General features: G+C 43.0%; 1 long non-coding RNA gene across 2 annotated transcripts; it reads right to left on the reverse strand.

Moving 5' to 3' along the window:
- Positions 1-5,934: 5,934 nt before the first annotated feature.
- Positions 5,935-17,204, reverse strand: LOC110339577. 2 transcript variants are annotated; one of them, XR_005869973.1, is made up of 6 exons: positions 17,108-17,204; positions 16,086-16,143; positions 15,501-15,570; positions 15,164-15,214; positions 8,472-8,596; positions 5,935-6,166 (listed from the first exon to the last, which is right to left on the reverse strand). It is a non-coding gene; the product is annotated as an uncharacterized LOC110339577 (long non-coding RNA). The 2 variants fall into 2 exon arrangements; XR_002381628.2 differs by having other exon boundaries at positions 8,472-8,601.
- Positions 17,205-17,775: the final 571 nt, after the last annotated feature.

Below are 17,775 nucleotides of genomic sequence, written 5' to 3' on the forward strand. Positions count from 1 at the left end.
CATTGTGGGGGTGGGCTTTGAGGTCTCCTGTGTTCAAGCTGTGCCTGGTGTCACAGTTCACTTCCTGTTGTCTGCAGATGAAGATGAAGATCTCTCAGTTCCTTTTCCAGCACCATGTCTGCCTGCGTACTGCCATGACCCACCATGACAATAACGGACTAAACCTCAAAAACTGTAAGCCAGCCCACATTAAATATTTTCCTTTGTAAGAGTTGCTATGGTCAAGATGTCTCTTCACAGCTATAGAAACCCTAATGAAGACAGCATCAAAAGTGAGAAAGTTCCGAGTAATCAAGCCTGACCGGCCTTTGTCCCACACAGATACTTTCAATTTACTGTACACACACCTGCCTCTTCTTTATGAGGAGACACTATTTCTACCTCCAAGTCTCCTTGCTATACAAATATTCATTACTGGCCCTTGTGCACACAGCACATGCAGAAATGTGAAAAAGCTATAGAGATCTGTCTCTTGACAATACTGAACCTTCAGCAAGTTGGGCATGATGGTATAATCCTGTAAAGATGGTGCTTGAGGCAGAGGCAGGATGATGATGAGTTCCAGCCAAGCCTGGGCTACACACTGAGAACATGTCTCAGAAGTAACTAGGACTGGGAAGATGGCTCTGCACAAGCGTGAAACCTGAGTTTGATCCCTGAGACCCAATTTAAAAAAAAACAAACAAACACACCTGTGATGCTAGCATCATTAATTACACAGAAGCCAGTGGACTAGCTAGCCTGGGGCCTACAAACAGCAACAGAAACAGGAGAGAAGTCGCCTTAATGAACTGAAGATGACTGATGACCAAACATAGTCCTGTGGCCACCTGTACCATGCATTGTGCATGCACACACAAGCACACAATTTAAAGTTTTAAATATAATGAAAATCCCAACAAAAGCTTCACGGGGTGCAATTGGTATTATTTTGCTTAATAAGCATGCACTTGGAAATGCCAATGTCTTAGTTTCTTTTCCTGATGCTATGATAAAATGCCCTTACAAAAGTTACTTAACAGAGGCAGGTTTTTATGTGACCTTGAGAAACTAGGAAACAAGGAGCACCCTAAGAGAATAGTACATGGTTCCCCGAAGAAGGGGAAATGGATAAAACCTCCTGATCAAATTGGGAGCATGGGAGCAGGGAGAGGGAGGGAGGGAGGGAAAAGAGAAGGGGAGAAGATGAGGGGGAGGAGAACAACAGGGATCAGGAAGACTGAGACAGGAGGAATAGAGGAGAGCAAGACAAGAGATAACTTAATAGAGGGAGCCATTATAGGTTTAAAGAGAAATTTGGCACTAGGGAAATGTCCAGAGATCCACAGGATGACTCCAACCAAGAATCTAAGCAATAGTGGAGAGTCTACCTTAAATGCCCTTCCCCCATAATGCGATGGATGACTACCTTATATGCCATCCTAGAGCCTTCATCCAGTAACTGATGGAAGCAGAAACAGGCACCCACAACTAAACACTGAGCTGAATTCCTGTAATCCAGTTGCAGAGAGGGAGCAAAGGAGTCAAGACCAGGTTGGAAAAACCTACAGAACTAGCTGACCTGAACAAGGGGGAGCTCATGCTCTCCAGTCGTAAAGTTGGGGAACCAGCATTGGACAAAACTAAGCCCCCAGAATATGGGTGTCAGTTAGGAGGTCTGGACAGTCTATGGGACCTCTAACTGTAGAACCAGTATTTATCCCTAGTGCAGAAATGGACTTCGGGAGCCCATTCCCTATGGAGGGATTCTATTGAAGTCCAGATACATGAAAGAGGGCATATGCTCTGCCACAAATGACATGACAGACTTTGATGAGCCCCCATTGAAGGCCTCACCATCCTTGGGGAGCAGGTGGGAGGTGGGTTGGAGGTGTTGGTAGGGGCCATGGGAGGATGGGAGGGAGAGGAAATGGGGGAATTGATATGTAAAATAAGATTGTTTCTAAAGAAAAACAAGAAAGTACAGCCAAGCATGGCAGAGAAGGCAAGACATCAGAAATTCAAAGTGGTGACCTCAGTCAGGAAGCCGAGTGTGGTGAGGGTTGTGCTCAACTTGCTTTCTCCTTTTTATTCAGCCCGGAAACCAAACCCAGGGATCATTACTGCCAACTTTTAGGATGGGCCTTCCCACCTCAGTTAACCTAATTAACCTAGTACCTCACAGGCATAGCCAGAGGCTAACCTAGTAGAGAGAATCCTTCACACACCCATAGGCCTGTCTCCTGGGTGATCCTGGAGGCCAGTCTCCTGCATACACCTGGAGGCCTGTCTCCTGGGTGATCCTGGAGGCCTGTCTCCTGGGTTATCCTGGAGGGCTGTCTCCTGCATACACCTGGAGGCCTGTCTCCTGCATACACCTGGAGGCCTGTCTCCTGCATACACCTGGAGGACCATCTCCTGGGTGATCCTGGAGGCCTGTCTCCTGGGTGATCCTGGAGGCCTGTCTCCTGGGTGATCCTGGAGGCCTGTCTCCTGCATACACCTGGAGGACCGTCTCCTGGGTGATTCTGGATCATGTCAAGCTGACAATTAACACTAGCCATCACAATGCCGGTGTTGCCTATCTCATCGTTGCCTTCTTGAATATTTAACCCTTTATTAGAAATTGGCCAGGCGTTGGTGGCGCACGCCTTTAATCCCAGCACTCGGGAGGCAGAAGCAGGCGGATCTCTGTGAGTTCGAGGCCAGCCTGGTCTACAGAGTGAGTTCCAGGAAAAGCCTCCAAAGCCACAGAGAAACCCTGTCTCGAAAAAAACCAAAAATAAAAAATAAAATAAAATAAAAAGAAATTATTTTCTCCAGCATCAAAGAGAGCATGGTAGGTGTTCTGAACATCGAGTTCTCTGCGCATTATTGCTGAAAATCAAATGCTATTATCTCATCTTTGTATTTGTAAGAGTTTTTTCACTGAGTAGAAATATAGATTGCTTTCTTTTGATTCCTGTTTTTATTTTGACCTTCCTTTTCCAAGTGAATACATCATCTCTTTGTTGGCCTTTGGTAGGCTGCCCTTTGCCTCTGGCTTCGTTCAAGACTTGCCTTGTTGTTGCTGTAATTATTCATGGCAGTTTAGGAGAGGCATGATAAACTATTTGTCCACCTTGGGATTACTGGATGCAGTTTACCAACCCTCCTCAAAGCTGGAAGATGGTACGCTACTTCTTCTTCAAACACTGTGCAGCCTCACTGTGTCCTCTCCGTCTGACTTCCTTCTGTTGCCGTTTATTGTGACCTGCGTTTCAGCCTATTTCTTTCTGTCCTATCATCCAGATCACACATTCTCTCTTTATCTGTGTTGAGTCAACTACTAAATCTACTCTTTGAGTTACTGAATCTAGTTACTAAATTTTGTGGGTCTGGCTTCTTCTTTCTGGTCCTTTGGAAATCTGCTGTGACTTGTTTAGTTGTTTTCAGTTCTGAAGTATGATTCCAAATTTTTTCTTTTACTTCTGTGAGTAAAGAAGGCTTAGTTTCAAAAATTCCTATTTGATGATAAGACTTCTGAAGTCTTTCCAGTATGACTTTTATTTTTCATGAATTTCTGTTTCTCTGTGTTCCTGTTGTGTTTTTTTTTTTTAAATTGTGCATCAAAACTTGTGTTTCAGCAATTACTTTTTGGCACAATTTGTGAATTAGAATAATGTTAAATTTCTTCAGAAGATGTTTACCTGTAGGTTACTCAGGGTCTCTAGTCATCATTTATTACAATGTCAGTGATAAATGTAATTTGGAACTGGCCTCGCACTCCAGAGAGAGCCAGTTGGCTTCCATTTCACTCTTACTCTTAGCCACTGCTCTTTGTAGTTCCAAGATCATGGCACAGAGTTTCCTAAGCCCCCACTTGGGAGGGAAGAAATTGTTACAAGTACAAAACATCTTGTGAGTATTTAAGTCTGTATTCTGATTTTCAGATGTTGCATGGAGAGCCCGTCTCAAGCACAGGGCACAATGTTTGATTTTTTTTATTTTCTTTTAAACTGTGCAACAATTTCTCCTACTTCCTTATCTTTCATATTCCTGAAGTAGATGCCTGCCCATGTTTTCTACTGACTAGAAGTTTTGATCTGATCTGTCAGTTTGTTACTACAGACTGGTTGTGGGCTAATTATAATGTCTAGTCATCATTAAAGGACAAATGGTGAGGATTGTCTTTCCTGTGACATTACTTGCCTCTGCCCAAGTCACAGCACATGTCACCACATCCGGCACTATCCTGACAAGTGGTGTGACTTTCCTTGGGATTCCAGTCAAAGCTTTCAGAGATACGACAGTAGGAAAGCTGATAGAGGCTGACAGCATGGGCACAGAAGTAGCAGTGAAAGTTGGAAAAGAAACTGGGTGCTTGTGAGGGGGCTGTCATTTGCAGTGTTCATTAGTCCTACAATGGTAAGTTTGTGCTACTTGTATGTTCTGGGGATGGAGCAAAGAACAAGTGTGCTCCCCCTCCCTCAGTGTTAACGCCCTCCACAGACCAAGTTGCTTCCCTGTAGTAACTATTTCAACCACTGTCTCCGAAAGCACCAGTTCTGTTTCCTTCCACTCGGAACATTAAGAAGGAGACTGCTTTGGAGTTAAGATGTCCTCCCTCAATGGGAAAAAATCCATGCGTATCATTACAGAATTGCAAGGCTGTTAGAAGAAGAACACAGTTAAAGGATGTTGGCCCGAAAGTGGACCACTTTGTTCTAACGAGACATTAGCTTCACGGAAGATCCAGTGTGCAGAGATTTCCATCTTAAGGACTGCCAGTTGTGAGCACTGAAGAGCTAAATGTGTGTGTCTGGACTTCAAGCCTGCTGAAAACATTCCAGCTGCCAAGCAGAGGGCGTGAATGTTCTGTCAGCAGACAGTTGAAGGGTGAGTGAGGACAGCCGGGCTGGTACACCGCCACCTTCCTTGTGTATGTCCAACTCACATCACAGGGCTCCTTTTCTCCCAGTCAGTTCCATCTGCCCCCAGACCCTGCTGCTTAATAATAATTGCAATTTCTTTGTAAGTGTTGTGTGCACTTACATATGCTTTGGATCACTTAAAAATAAAACTTATTAAGGGCAGAAATCATGCCCTCTTCCTTTATTATGAGGTGATCCGACTCACAGTGGCGCGGACCATAGAACAGGGTTCCAGTACAGATCCATGAGATGGCTAATGTCATTGGGACTGGACCAAATAAAGTCACCGTGTGCATGGAGACCTCCACTAAGCTGCCCTTGTGACTGACCCACAGTTATGGGTGCCATCTGTTTGTGAGACTGGGCCAGGTCGTAGAGCATGAGCACAAGAAAACACTCCTCCCTTCTAATATGCTTCCTTCTCACTTGGGAGTATATTTGGATGTTGGGGAATAAATACAACCTTATAATATGGCTGTCACACTAAAAAAAAAAGTAATGATATCATCAAAGATACTCGAAAGGACAGAGAAAATGCAAGCCATTCAGGCTAAGCCACTCTTGAAAAAGACTTCTGAAACAGTATAGCATGTGGGGTGTTAGAGGGACAAGCTTGTCAGGAAAGCAAACAGCAGGAAGGAATTCCAAGCATGGAGAACAAAAACATTGTAAATCAAGGACAAGCCAGGCATGGTGGTGTGAAACCTGTCACTTCAGTATTTGGGAGACTGAGGCAGGAAGGTGGTGGGTTAGAAACCAGGCTGGGCTACAGAAAAAGCATGGAAGAAATAGCAGGGTCAGACCTTCAGGGTTTAACCAAATCTGCTGACGGGTCCCAGGGAAGAAAAGCCAAAAGAGAAATTTACCTGGCTGTTGTCTTGAGAGCTCCCCAGCCACCATCGTATCAACTCCCAGAAGAGGACACAGCACTCAAGCAGAGAAACTGGAGGACAACAGGGATGCTGGGGACCCTGGTACCACGTTTCTCTGCTTGAGTCAGATGTCGAACTCACATCATATGGAGTGTAGATTATTTTGCTGATTTATTGTTTGGTTTTTTATTTCATCAAGGAAGTTTACATTTTTGTATTTGGCAACCAATTCTCCAGCATGCTCCTCGGTCCCATGGGTACCACTGTGCTCACAGGCTCCTTTTCCTCTGCCCTTGGAACTCTTCTTTGTGTCCTTGATCTTATAGCCTTGGTCTTGTATGAATTCAGGCACTGAAACATGTTGGTCAACTATAAACAGAAGTATGTTCCTTGGAAGCATCCCTGTGGGGAGCAGATAAAGTCCCAAGTGCTGTATATTATTGACATGAGCATGACCATGGCCAAGATTTCATTACCTCAGATCCATGGGACTTCCCCAACACCTTCCCCAGGTCAGGCTCACAGAAACGATTCAAGTACAGATGCTAGGAATGATTAACCTTCAGCCAAAACCAGTTCTGTAGAAACTGTCAACCACAGCATCGTCCTCCCTGGATGACTGCAGCCTGTGACTATTCACCTGCAGAAACCTCTAGAGATCAGCATGCCTTCCTCCTCCTGCACACAACAAGCTCATACAGTTATTCGCAAGGAACAAGCTGAGTGTCTGTGCTGTGGCTGCATCTCCATCAAAGAGTATGACTCTCCCCATCCCAACGTTTCTGTAAGTGTGCCTGTCCTTTCTTCATTCCCTCGTTCCCTTAGTCAAGTCAAGTCCTGAACTGTGTGGCTGTGGCACACTCCTCCTGATCCTACCACCCATCCTGTGTAAGACAGCTTTGCAATATCTTGAGTATTTCATATCTGAAGGATTCGGGGAATAGTAGTGATCAAGGCTACTGTAACAAAAACTGAGGGACTCCAGGAAATGTTTTACATTAAATACGACAAGACCCCCATTCCTTCACTAGCATTCTGACAACATTAGCAGCCATGTTTACCAGTGAAGCACAGAAATGGGAGACTTCCTTCTGGAGGAAACTACCAACTGCTAAAAATCCCCATGGTCAAATAGTTTCCCAAGAAAGTGAATTAGCCAAACACTTCACAATAGAGCTCCTGGCCATAGCTCCATCCATGGGTGTGGAGCTTAGTCATTAAATACTAGCAGGTACCGAGGACAGAGGAAATGTCACCAACACAAAGAGACATCAAACAGCTAAGAAGACAGACCAAACAAAGAGGACAAAACGTTACTATTGGCACTTTCAGATAGAAAAGGACAGGGCACTATAGTAGAAGATCATAATGAAGAAGGCATTAGAAATCATAAATATAGTACAATTTCTAAATAAAAAGGCTTGAAGGTAAAGTTAAGAAAATCTTGTAGAAATGGATTACAAAGTTAAAGAGCTACAAGATAAAAAATGCTAAAGTTGGCCAGGTGGTAGTGGTGCACACCTTTTGTATCTCTGAGGCCAGCCTGGTCTACAAAGTGAGTTTCAGGACAGCCAGGGCTACACAGAGTGACCCTGTCTTGAAACGCATCCCCCCCAAAAAATTATAAGTTGTAACATTATCTCATTGTGTCTAATTCTTAAATAATAGTAAGGAACACGGAAAATATTCTGGACAAATCCATTGAAAGGGTAATCTAATAACATTTTATGGGGCAAAAGCTCGTGAATTCCATATGGAAAGAGCTGTTAGAACACACTTTTGATTAATTAAATAGAAGAATGCAGTACAAAAAAATATGAAATAGTGACGATAATGTTTTTCCTAAAAAACCAAAATTCTAGCCATTTCTGTTGAATATTCTCAGGCCAAAGACTCACAAAGCAGGAAACGGACTGAACACCAGACTGCAGTGTCAAAGGGAGCAGAGGTTGGGAAGCTTTTAAGATGTCATTAAACCCAGCGTTTAAAAAGATAGACTTCAAAAAATCATGCTGTGTACTATTGAATCATACCATAAATTCATACCATCTTACTTCTGATTTGTATGGGAAGGTATGTATACCCTTTGAACATCACCATAAAAATCATACTTTCCCTCTAAAACCACCATGTGGCCCTTACCTGGACCATTTTAAACTCACAACTTGAATTTTATAGTGTTTTTTCAACCAAAGGAACCGTTTGTGAAGTTCAGCATGAGTTTGGGATGCTCAATCAGTAGTGATTTGGCTATGATCCTGTTGGAGTCAGGAGACTGAAATGTTCCTTGCAGGATCTTTTGAAATGAAGCTGTGCCTGTGAGTAATGATACAACAAATCCTCAACTCTCAATTATTTGCTCTGTCCTGCCTCCTCCCCGCACATCAGGATGAGAAGCTGAAATCAAGCGCACACTACCCGGATGTGAAGGGCTCTGGGCCCAATGATGCTCTCTACCTGCAGAGGCCTAAGGGTCTGGGAGCTCACACTGAAGCCTGAGAGCTGTGAATGCTGACGGGCCTGAGAAACCACCAGACTCGACCCCTGCAATCAGTTTCCCAAAGAAAGAAAAACACTTCAAGAGGAAAGCCTGGGGAAAAAGAAAGGTTGCATAGGAGAGAAATTACAAAAGAAATCACACTTACAGATGAAAAACCAATAAGCTATGATTTGAACATGATTAGAAATATATCCCTCCCCAAATTACCTTCAGGACTGTTTGCCTTTTAGTTTCCAGAATTTGGCACCTTTCCATATTCTTTGTTTTCATGGGTTTGTTCTCTTAAAATACATTTTGATGAGATGAGATAGAGAAATTCCATCCATAATCCTCTTTACTTGTCACCATTTATAACAGCAAACATTCCAGAAGATGGAGGTGTATGAAATGTACAAATAATAACAACTTGTTAGCCTAGTGTAGTAACACAGGATTGCAATTCCAGCATTTGGGAAGTCAAGGCAGGAGGACCGTGAGTTCTAGGTCATCATGAACTACATAGAAAGACACTGTTTTGTTTTTGGAGTTTTAGTTCCCTTTAAAAAATGGTTTGGGATGGAGCTGGAGGGGTGGCTCAGCAGCTGTGAAGACTGTTGCTCTTCCAGAGGTCCTGGGTTTCCAGCACACACATGGAGCAGCACATGACTGCCTATACCTCTAGTTTCCTGTCTTCTAGCAGCCAAGGACGCATGGCTGACAGGTGCACACATAAACCATAACAAACTGGGACCGAAGAGATGTCTCGGAAGTTAAGGGTGCTTCCTGCTCTTCCTGCTCTTCCAGGGGACATGAGTTGGCTTCGCAGCACCCACATCAGGCAACTTACAACTGCCTGTAAATCTTGCTCCATGGCACGCACACACATGTGCTATACACACACACACACACACACACACACACACACACATAAAAAAGAATAAATATTTTAAAAATAGTAAGTTAAGCAAACTATGAAAGTAAGATGCAAACTATGAAAATTTATCTTTTAAAGTTTATTTACTACTAACTGCTTATATTGCAGCTTAGATGCTTTTTAAGTTAACGCAAGAAAAATAAAACTTTCTCCAAGTTCTCAAGGGTCTAAAAAACTAAGTAATAGTCCTTGTGTGTGTGTGTGTCTGTGTGTGTGTGTGTGTGTGTGTGTGTCTGCCTGCCTGTGTGTGAACGCAGGTGCCCAAAGATGCCTCCTGCAGCTAGAGTTTTAGGTCTTTGAGAAGTGAGCCACCGAATAAGGGTGCTGGGAATCAAACTCAGGTCTTCTAGAATAGAAACCCTGAGCCAGTTTTCTGTATATAATAACTTCCTTATTTGTGCTGTAGGAATAATGACAAGTCCTGAAAACTATGTTTTGCATATACTTCCTATTTGATTTTAATAAAAATAAAAACTGTATTAATTTATTGACCATCAATTATTTAAAATGCATGGTAGACTAAAAGCATCTGAACATAACAAACAAATTACTGTTTACATTTTTGTTACTTTCTGTGTCCAGCCCAGTGAACTGTAGAACTTCTACAGTGAGTGTAAAGCTGCCATGCAACTGTCATTTCGGCATAATGGTCACACATGATGATCATGAGGCAAAGCTACCAGTAAGGGCTCTCATGACTGATAGCAGTTATTAATTCTTTCCAAAAAGGGAGGGGGCTTTTCTTCTAAAATCATTGTAGAAACTAGTGTGCATTGTATAGAAAATCAGAAAGATGAGCGGGCCAAATTCCCAACAAGGTTAAATAACAACATTTTTGTTTTTAAGCTTATTTCCTAAAAGCTAATTATTTTGTTTAAACACTAGGCTTGGCACTGTTTTGGAGCACGTTTGTAAGGACATCGAGGCTGGCATGAGCATTATCTCCTGTGTTCCTTGCCAGCACCGGGAGGCAAAATAAACATTGGCTCTCTTGCCTGAGGATGAAGAGGCTCACAGAGAGCCGGCTGGCCAAGCCTCCTCTGCGGGCGTTTCTCTAACAGGTACCCTGAGTCATCACAGACTAACAAAACAAAGAAACTGGGAGGCAAATATTTTCTTCATCATATATTTGCTTCAGATTATCTATCCCGCCAGAGTGATTCAGATTGTCATCTAACTCCCCCAGAGGACTGGTGACAAAATGTGGCTCCGTAAATAGTGACGCCAGCCAGGAATGGCAGTGGCTGGTGCTTCAGCACAGGGAGGACGAGAAAAGATGATGGTGATGAATATGAGGCCAGCTGAAGCTAAATCGCAAGTCCCAGCTCAGCCTTTGAGACAATGTAAGACCCTCTCTCAAAAATGCAAAAGGCAATCGAAATGAAATAATGTATAAATTTAAAAATGTATCAAGAAGCATGCCTTTAACCTCAGCACTTAGGACAGAGGCAGTCAGATCTCTGTAGGTTCCGTGAGCCACACTTTTTTAAAAATCACTAAGGAAGCTTATTTGCTTGTTATTTATTTTGCCTAATCTGGTATTCCATGATTATGTAAATCCAGATCATACTTGCTTTGAAAAGCCTGGACTTTATTCTAAAAAGGGATCTTTCTCACTAATACTTCATTCCATCTTCAGCTTATACGAGTACAGAATGTGCACTTGGACTGTCCCCAGCTACACAGACAGACAGAGCATGAGCCATCCTTCTGAAGGAACAATGCAGAAACAAAAATGTTCAGGGAACACCGATCTGTAAACATGAAAGTTACAAGTCATGGTCTGGACCTCATTATCCTGCTCATCAGATTACACCACAGTTGGCATCTATGCTTTGGTCTGGAAAATAGAAATGGGATTTCTTACTGCCTTCGTGTGCTTTCAAGAAATAACTAATATGTTAGACTTTAACATTAGAATGCCTATGTGTAACTGGGGATCCTGAATAAGACTGAACTACACTCCCTGAATACAGGTGACAATAGTGTAGCTGGAGCAATTTATGAGGCCACTGGCAGTGGGTCCAAGATCTAAGTATAGTGCACAAACTGACTTAGTGGAGCCCATTCTATATGGAGAGATGCCTTGCTCAGTCTAGACACGGGTGGTGGGGGTGGGTGCCTTGGTCCTGCCTCAAAGATATGATGGGACAGACTTAGTAGATTTCCTAGGGGAGGCCTTAGCCTCTCTGAGGAACAGATGGGAGGAAGTAGGGTGTGTGTGGGGAAGTGGGGAGAGCTGGAGGAGAGGGAAGGAAGGGGATCTGGGATTGGAATGTAAACAATAAATTGATAAATTAAAATAATGCATTAAAAATGCCCAAGTGTGTATAGAGTCAGGCCTGAATGTACAATAGTTTTAACTACTGTATGCACGTGGCACATTATTAGGTACTGTAGAGTTGAAAATGTTCAACTTTAGAAAGACATCATTTCCCTTTAATTCTCCTCAAAACTTGGCAAAAATTTTCCTTTACAAGGTTGATATCGTGTAGTCTTAAATACTTAATTGTACACAGTAGATCATATCAAGTAAACCAGGAAGTTCTTACCATATTAGCGTGATGCATAATGCTCCCAGAATTACTGGACAATCTAGTTACCATGGATATTATCAAATATACACAGATATTGTGGGGGGTATATTTTTTTTAAGATTTTATTTATTTTGCCAGGCGGTGGTGGCTCATGCCTATAATCCCAGTAGTCAGGAGGCAGAGGCAGGTGGATCTCTGTGAATTCAAAGCCAGCCTGGTCTACAGAGTAAGTTCTAGGACAGCCAGGATAACACAGGGGAACCCTGTCTCAAAAAACAAACAAAAAAAGTTTATCTACTTTTGTCTTATATGTATGAATGCTCTGACTGCATGTTTGTCTGTGTGCCCTTTCATGCAGTGCCCTCAGATGTCATAAGAGGGCATCAGATCTCCTGCAACTGGAGTTATGGGTGGTTGTAAGCCACCGCTGGGGTGCTGAGAGCCACACCTGGTCCTCTGGGAGACACGTGCTCTCAACACTGAGTCTTTCTCCGGGTCAACACAGATATGTTCTGTTTAAGGGTGACAAGTTCTCATTATAGCCTAATTCCAGATGCTTATTTTAGACATTTTCAAAAATATTTACAGTGGAACAAAGGGATCTGCACAACCCAACTTCATTGTACAAATAAACACAATAGATCCTCCTTGCTTTGGTTTATTCATTTCTATTTTAGGGGAAATGAAATCGTCGTATCTTATGCTTAACAACATGGAACATGAAATACAGTTTCCAAACCAGCTTTGTTTAAACATATTTACAAATGTTCTTCCTGTGTGGATTTCTAAACTACACCTACCTATAAGCGACACAAATTACATTTAAACAGATCTTTTTACTATTGCAAAAAATATATATATATATAATTACAGCCAAACTAGGTATTTCAAAATATTAGTTAATAATGGTCACAAAGTCGTCCTGGAAGTCATTCTTCATGCAGACATCATTGACGTATCCTAAAGTGGACTCTGTTGATTTAACATCATTGGTGCTTCGGGATATTTGTCGTGTGTATTAAAATTGTTGATATTTGATATCTTTACATTAAGCCAAGAGTGGGCAGCTTTGTGTATAAGTCAATAATTGATCAAATACTACACGTTAAGCATAACTACAATCAGTGTACCCAGATCCAATGTCTCAGTTGGGTTTATATTGCTGCAATGAAGCACCATGACCAAAAATGCAAACTGGGGGACAGGGTTTACTGAGCTTACACTTCCATATCATCATCAAATGAAGTCAGGACAGGAGCTCAAACAGGGCAGGAGCTGATGCAGAGGCCATGGAAGGATGCTGCTTACTGGCTCGCTCATACTGCCTTGCTCAGCCTACTTTTTTAATGGAACCCAGAACCGGCAGCTCAGGATTGGCACCACGCGCAATGATCTGGGCCCTCCCCCATCAATCACTAATTAAGAAAATGCTGTGCCAGCTTGCCTGCACCCTGATCTTAGGGAGGCATTTCTTAACTGAGGTTCCCTCCTCTCAGGTGTGTCAAGTTGGCATAAGACTAGCCAGGAAGTGCAGTAAGCACATGAAAAACATCCTGGTTTTCAAGAGACTTCAAACAAAGAAATTTACTCACATAAACCAACCATTTTTACATGAGTGTTTTCCCTGAGTGAAGTGAAAACTATATAAACTTGCACACAAATATCTGTAGCAGCATCACACATAGTAGTATCAAAAAAGATGTAGTCCAAGGGTTCATCAGCACACAGCAGATAAACAAACTATGATATACCCACAAAAATAATACAATGGAGGCTAAGGAATTAATTATAGACACACGCAACAACACGGATGAATCTCGAACGGTGGATGTTGTGCAAACAAGCCAGACCCAGAGAGCACACACCATTTACAAGAAATACTAGAAAATACAAAATGAGCCTACGGCTGTGGTTTGAAGAGAAATGTCCCCATAGGTGCCTGTGTTTGAACACTTTGTCCCTAGCTGGCGTTGCTATCCGAGGTTATGGAACCTTTATGGGTCGAGTCTTGCTGGAGGAAGTACATCACCGCAGACTCGGCTGCACCACACTCTCAGTTCACCCTGAATGCTTCCTGAGGTCGTTTCCAGGTTGCGATCTCTCAGTTTCCTGCTCCTGTCGCCACGCCTGCCATTTGCTGCCATGCCCTCCTTCCCTTACTGTCCCACAATGCAAACAACTCCCTTCTTGGGAGGTTCAGCCACAACTCTTTGCAGTAAGGGTCATCTCAGCTGGACTTGAGTGTTTTCATCCATGAGCCCCTCACCTAAGTATCCAGTAGCTCCCCACCACCTGTTGTATGCAACAAGGCCTTAATTGCACATGGCGTCAGGGAGGGGCCAGAGTACATAGGCTGGTGTCTTAAAGACACCATGACCATGGCAATTCTTCTAAAGAAAGCATTTAATTGGGTTTCCCTCCATTATCATCCCGGCAGGGAGCATGGCGGCAAGCAGGCAGATGTGGTCCTGGAGCTGAGAGCATCACACCTGGCAGGCAATGGGAGGTTGACCACCTGCCCCCCTGAGGGGATCTTGAGTGAAAGAGGCCTCAAAGTCCACCCCCACAGTGACACACTTCCTCCAGCAAGGCCACACCTCCTAATAGTGCCACTCCCTTTGGGGGCAGTTTTCTTTCAAGCCACCCAGGCTGGGGAAGTGGGGGCCTCCATCTGCATAGCTACAGGGAGGCGCCCGATCTCAGGCTGCTGGCAGGGAAAGGGCACCTGCATGGCTACAGTCAGCTCCTCAGCTGTGTCCTGTAAGGAAGCCCAATAAACTCAGTGGTTCCCTAGAGTGAACATGTGCCTCCATTTGCCACTTGGATCTTAGCAGACAAGCAAATGCTGCTTGTGTCCTCCCCAGGGAGGGATTTCACCCACACCTCTCTAGAATGATGGGCTCTTATTCCTCTGGAACCATAAGCCCAAATAAACACTTTTGTCTGTAAGTTGCTTTGGGTTACATATTTTCTCTCAGTATCAAAAAGTCACTGCTACAATTCTTATTAAAAAAAAGAAAAAGTCAGTTGCCTGCAATTGAGTGGAGGTAGGATTGACTAAAGAGGATCATTGGTGAGAACATGTAGACTTGGAGTCTTGGGGTTTACTTGAGTATCCTCAGCCAGTGTTGTACACTTAGAGTGGAGGCAGCTTTTTGTAACATGGCTTCACAATAAAAATAACATAACCCATGCCTGAGAGGAGGGCACCAGTGACAAATCTTGGTAAAGAAGGGGACCATCGCTGAAAATGTCCTCTTCTCTAGGAGTGCACTGTGTATTACAAGTTTGCAGAGCCAGTACAGGCATCCTGGGATTCCTGTGAGGCTCACATGTTAATGAATAAGCTCTGTGCCTCCAGAGCATAAAAGCTGAGCTCAGGAGATGCAATCGCCACAGAAAATAAAACCCAAAGGACCAGGCACAGGAGGGACAGGGCTAATACTGACCTGGCTTCTTTGCCGGGAACTCTTGTTATCTTGTTCTGTATTTATCCAATGCTGTATTTAGAAAAGATTAAATCAAAACTGTGAAATTAAAACATGGTGAGTGACAGTTCTGAGAGACAACAGCTGTGGCATTAGATTTTCATCATGTCGGGCCTGAGATCTGTATTTCAGGTCACTTTTTTCCACTGGCACCCGTCCTGAAGGGCATGAATTATCTTTCTACTGGCTGTTTTCTAAGCCACCTGTTGCCTCTGTGGGGTAAAAGATTACTAGGGTTTAAATGGAAACAAGCTATTTCAAAGGTCTAGGTTGAAGGGGACCCTCATGGAACACTCACCTTCAGAATATTTTGATAAAGCAAAATATTACCCAATGTCAGCTGTTGTCATCCTGTGTGCTGTATTCCCCTATAGGTGAAAAAAAATTGGAACTTGTGATTCAAATGCAAACCACAATTTAAAAAAACTAGAATAAATATGTACTGTTCCTAAAGTATGTGATAAAGTGGTTCTTGAAATAGTTATACCTAATATGTGCTCAAGTAAGTCCAAAATTAATGTAGAATTCAAGGTAATAGGAATTTAATTTATTTTTCTCTTTGTTTCTTTTTCGTTTTGTTTTTTTTTTCAAGACACTATGTTTCACTATTTCTGTGTTCTGAAATTCACTATGTAAACCAGGCTGTCCTTGACCTCAGAGACCTCCCAAGTGCTGAAATTAAGGGCTCGTGCCGCTAGGCCCAGCTTTCTCTTTCTTAATAAATGCAAAATTCTGTTGTCATGGAGTTCATTTTGTCTATAAAATAAAATAATTTCTATATGGTTTAACGCTGATATTGGATGAACTACTGGCACATCCTACTCAGTAAAATGCTATCAGCAGCCCTAAGGGACAATAGTTGGAGCATCTCAAATGTACATACCAGATGAAAGAAGCCAATTCAGAAGGCTCCTGGTGCCTGATAACATTCCCATGGCATTCTGGAAGAGACAAAATTATAAAGACAGAAAACACATGAGCAACTTCCAAGGGCGGAAGTGGGGATGGGGCTTGAGCAGTAAAGGATGCCTTTGTGTTATGAGTATGGGGTAGGTTTGTGCGTGACTGTGGGAAGAAGTATGGGGTAGGTTTGTGCGTGACTGTGGGAAGAGCTAGCTGTCTAATAATGGTACTGAAATCACTCTCTGTAAGTCACATCTTAATTCAAAACCCCAATATTGCCAAATAAGTGCTGTCTTTAAAAACCCAGATCTGGTTTAAAGTGAAGGAAGAATTAAGGACCGTCATAGTGTTACAGATTTGAAAGTTCTCATTGGATTCTAAAGGCACGCTGAGTCAGTGGACTCTTGTGTTATCAGCAAGTGAACTGTGTGAGTCACGATATTTCAGTAAGGTTGTGAGTCTGGAAGAGTCACTGTACACTGTCACTTTTTGCATTTGTTTTTAGATGTGGGGAGGGAGGCACTGTATGCTTGAAAATTTTGTTTTTACAGTTAGAAAATTCAGATATATAGTTGAACAGAAACCCAAAATTTTTACCACTCTCTTGCTGTTTAGTTCACTCTTTTAGTGACATGTCAGAAATTGGTAAAAGCCAAGCCGACCTGCCTTCAGCTTGTGTCAGCGAACATGTACTTTATATAACCTAAATATATATATATATTTTTGGTTTTATGAGACAGGGTTTCTCTGTAGCGGAGGCTGTCGGTCCAGCCTGGCCTCAAACTCACAGAGATCCACCTGCCTCTGCCTCCCGAGTGCCACCACTGCCCGGCTGCTATATAACCTAAATATTACATAAACTATCTACTATTATTCAACTGTAATTTAGTCTCACTCTTATTAGAGACATCTTCGTCAAACGGGTACTTAAACAATGATTCTCGGGGACGCCATTCAATATAGTATCTGGTGAGGAAAACCAAGAAAGAGGTCAAAACTCACCTTGTTGCTACTTTCCTTTCGTAGTAACAGACGATCTGAAATCCCGGAGTCATTCAGGCTCGAGTCTGGAAGGCGTTTTTTGTTTCATCTTCCACCGTCTCCCTGACATCATGCATTTGCCAGGGAGGGGGTGGGGCTCCCATTTCTATTCTGTCTGGCACAGTCACCTCCTCCTGAGTCACCATTACTTCCTCATGCTACTCAGACCTGGGAATCTACACCTGAGCCAGGGAGGGTTTTGCTGGCTCACTCGCTTGCTCGCTTCTTTGCTCTACCGGAGACTCTGAGGCATCATCCAAGAGGAGTAGCATCAGGAATCTGTATTTGGGTGCTTTCTAGGAAAAGACAGAAGAAAGACATTTGTAGTTTCCCAAATGACCTTCTTCTCAGAGCCTGACCTGTAGGAAAAAGTAGCAGGATAAAATTATCTAAATAAACTGAAGGTCTGAGGAGAACAGGGAATCACATTTCCCTTTCCATTTCCCACGCTCTGTGAACATGCTGAATCTGAGGACTGGTTCCTTCAGAAAATCTGAAGGGTCTCTTCTAAGGTACTAAAAACATTTGAAGGGCCGGGTGTTGGTGGCACATGCCTGTAATCCCAGCACTCTGGAGGCAGAGACAGTCAGATCTCGAAGTTTGAGGCCAAGCCTGTTCTATTGAGCGAA

Source organism: Mesocricetus auratus, unplaced genomic scaffold, assembly GCF_017639785.1.
Source record: "Mesocricetus auratus isolate SY011 unplaced genomic scaffold, BCM_Maur_2.0 Super-Scaffold_100020, whole genome shotgun sequence".
Classification (NCBI taxonomy): domain Eukaryota; kingdom Metazoa; phylum Chordata; class Mammalia; order Rodentia; family Cricetidae; genus Mesocricetus; species Mesocricetus auratus.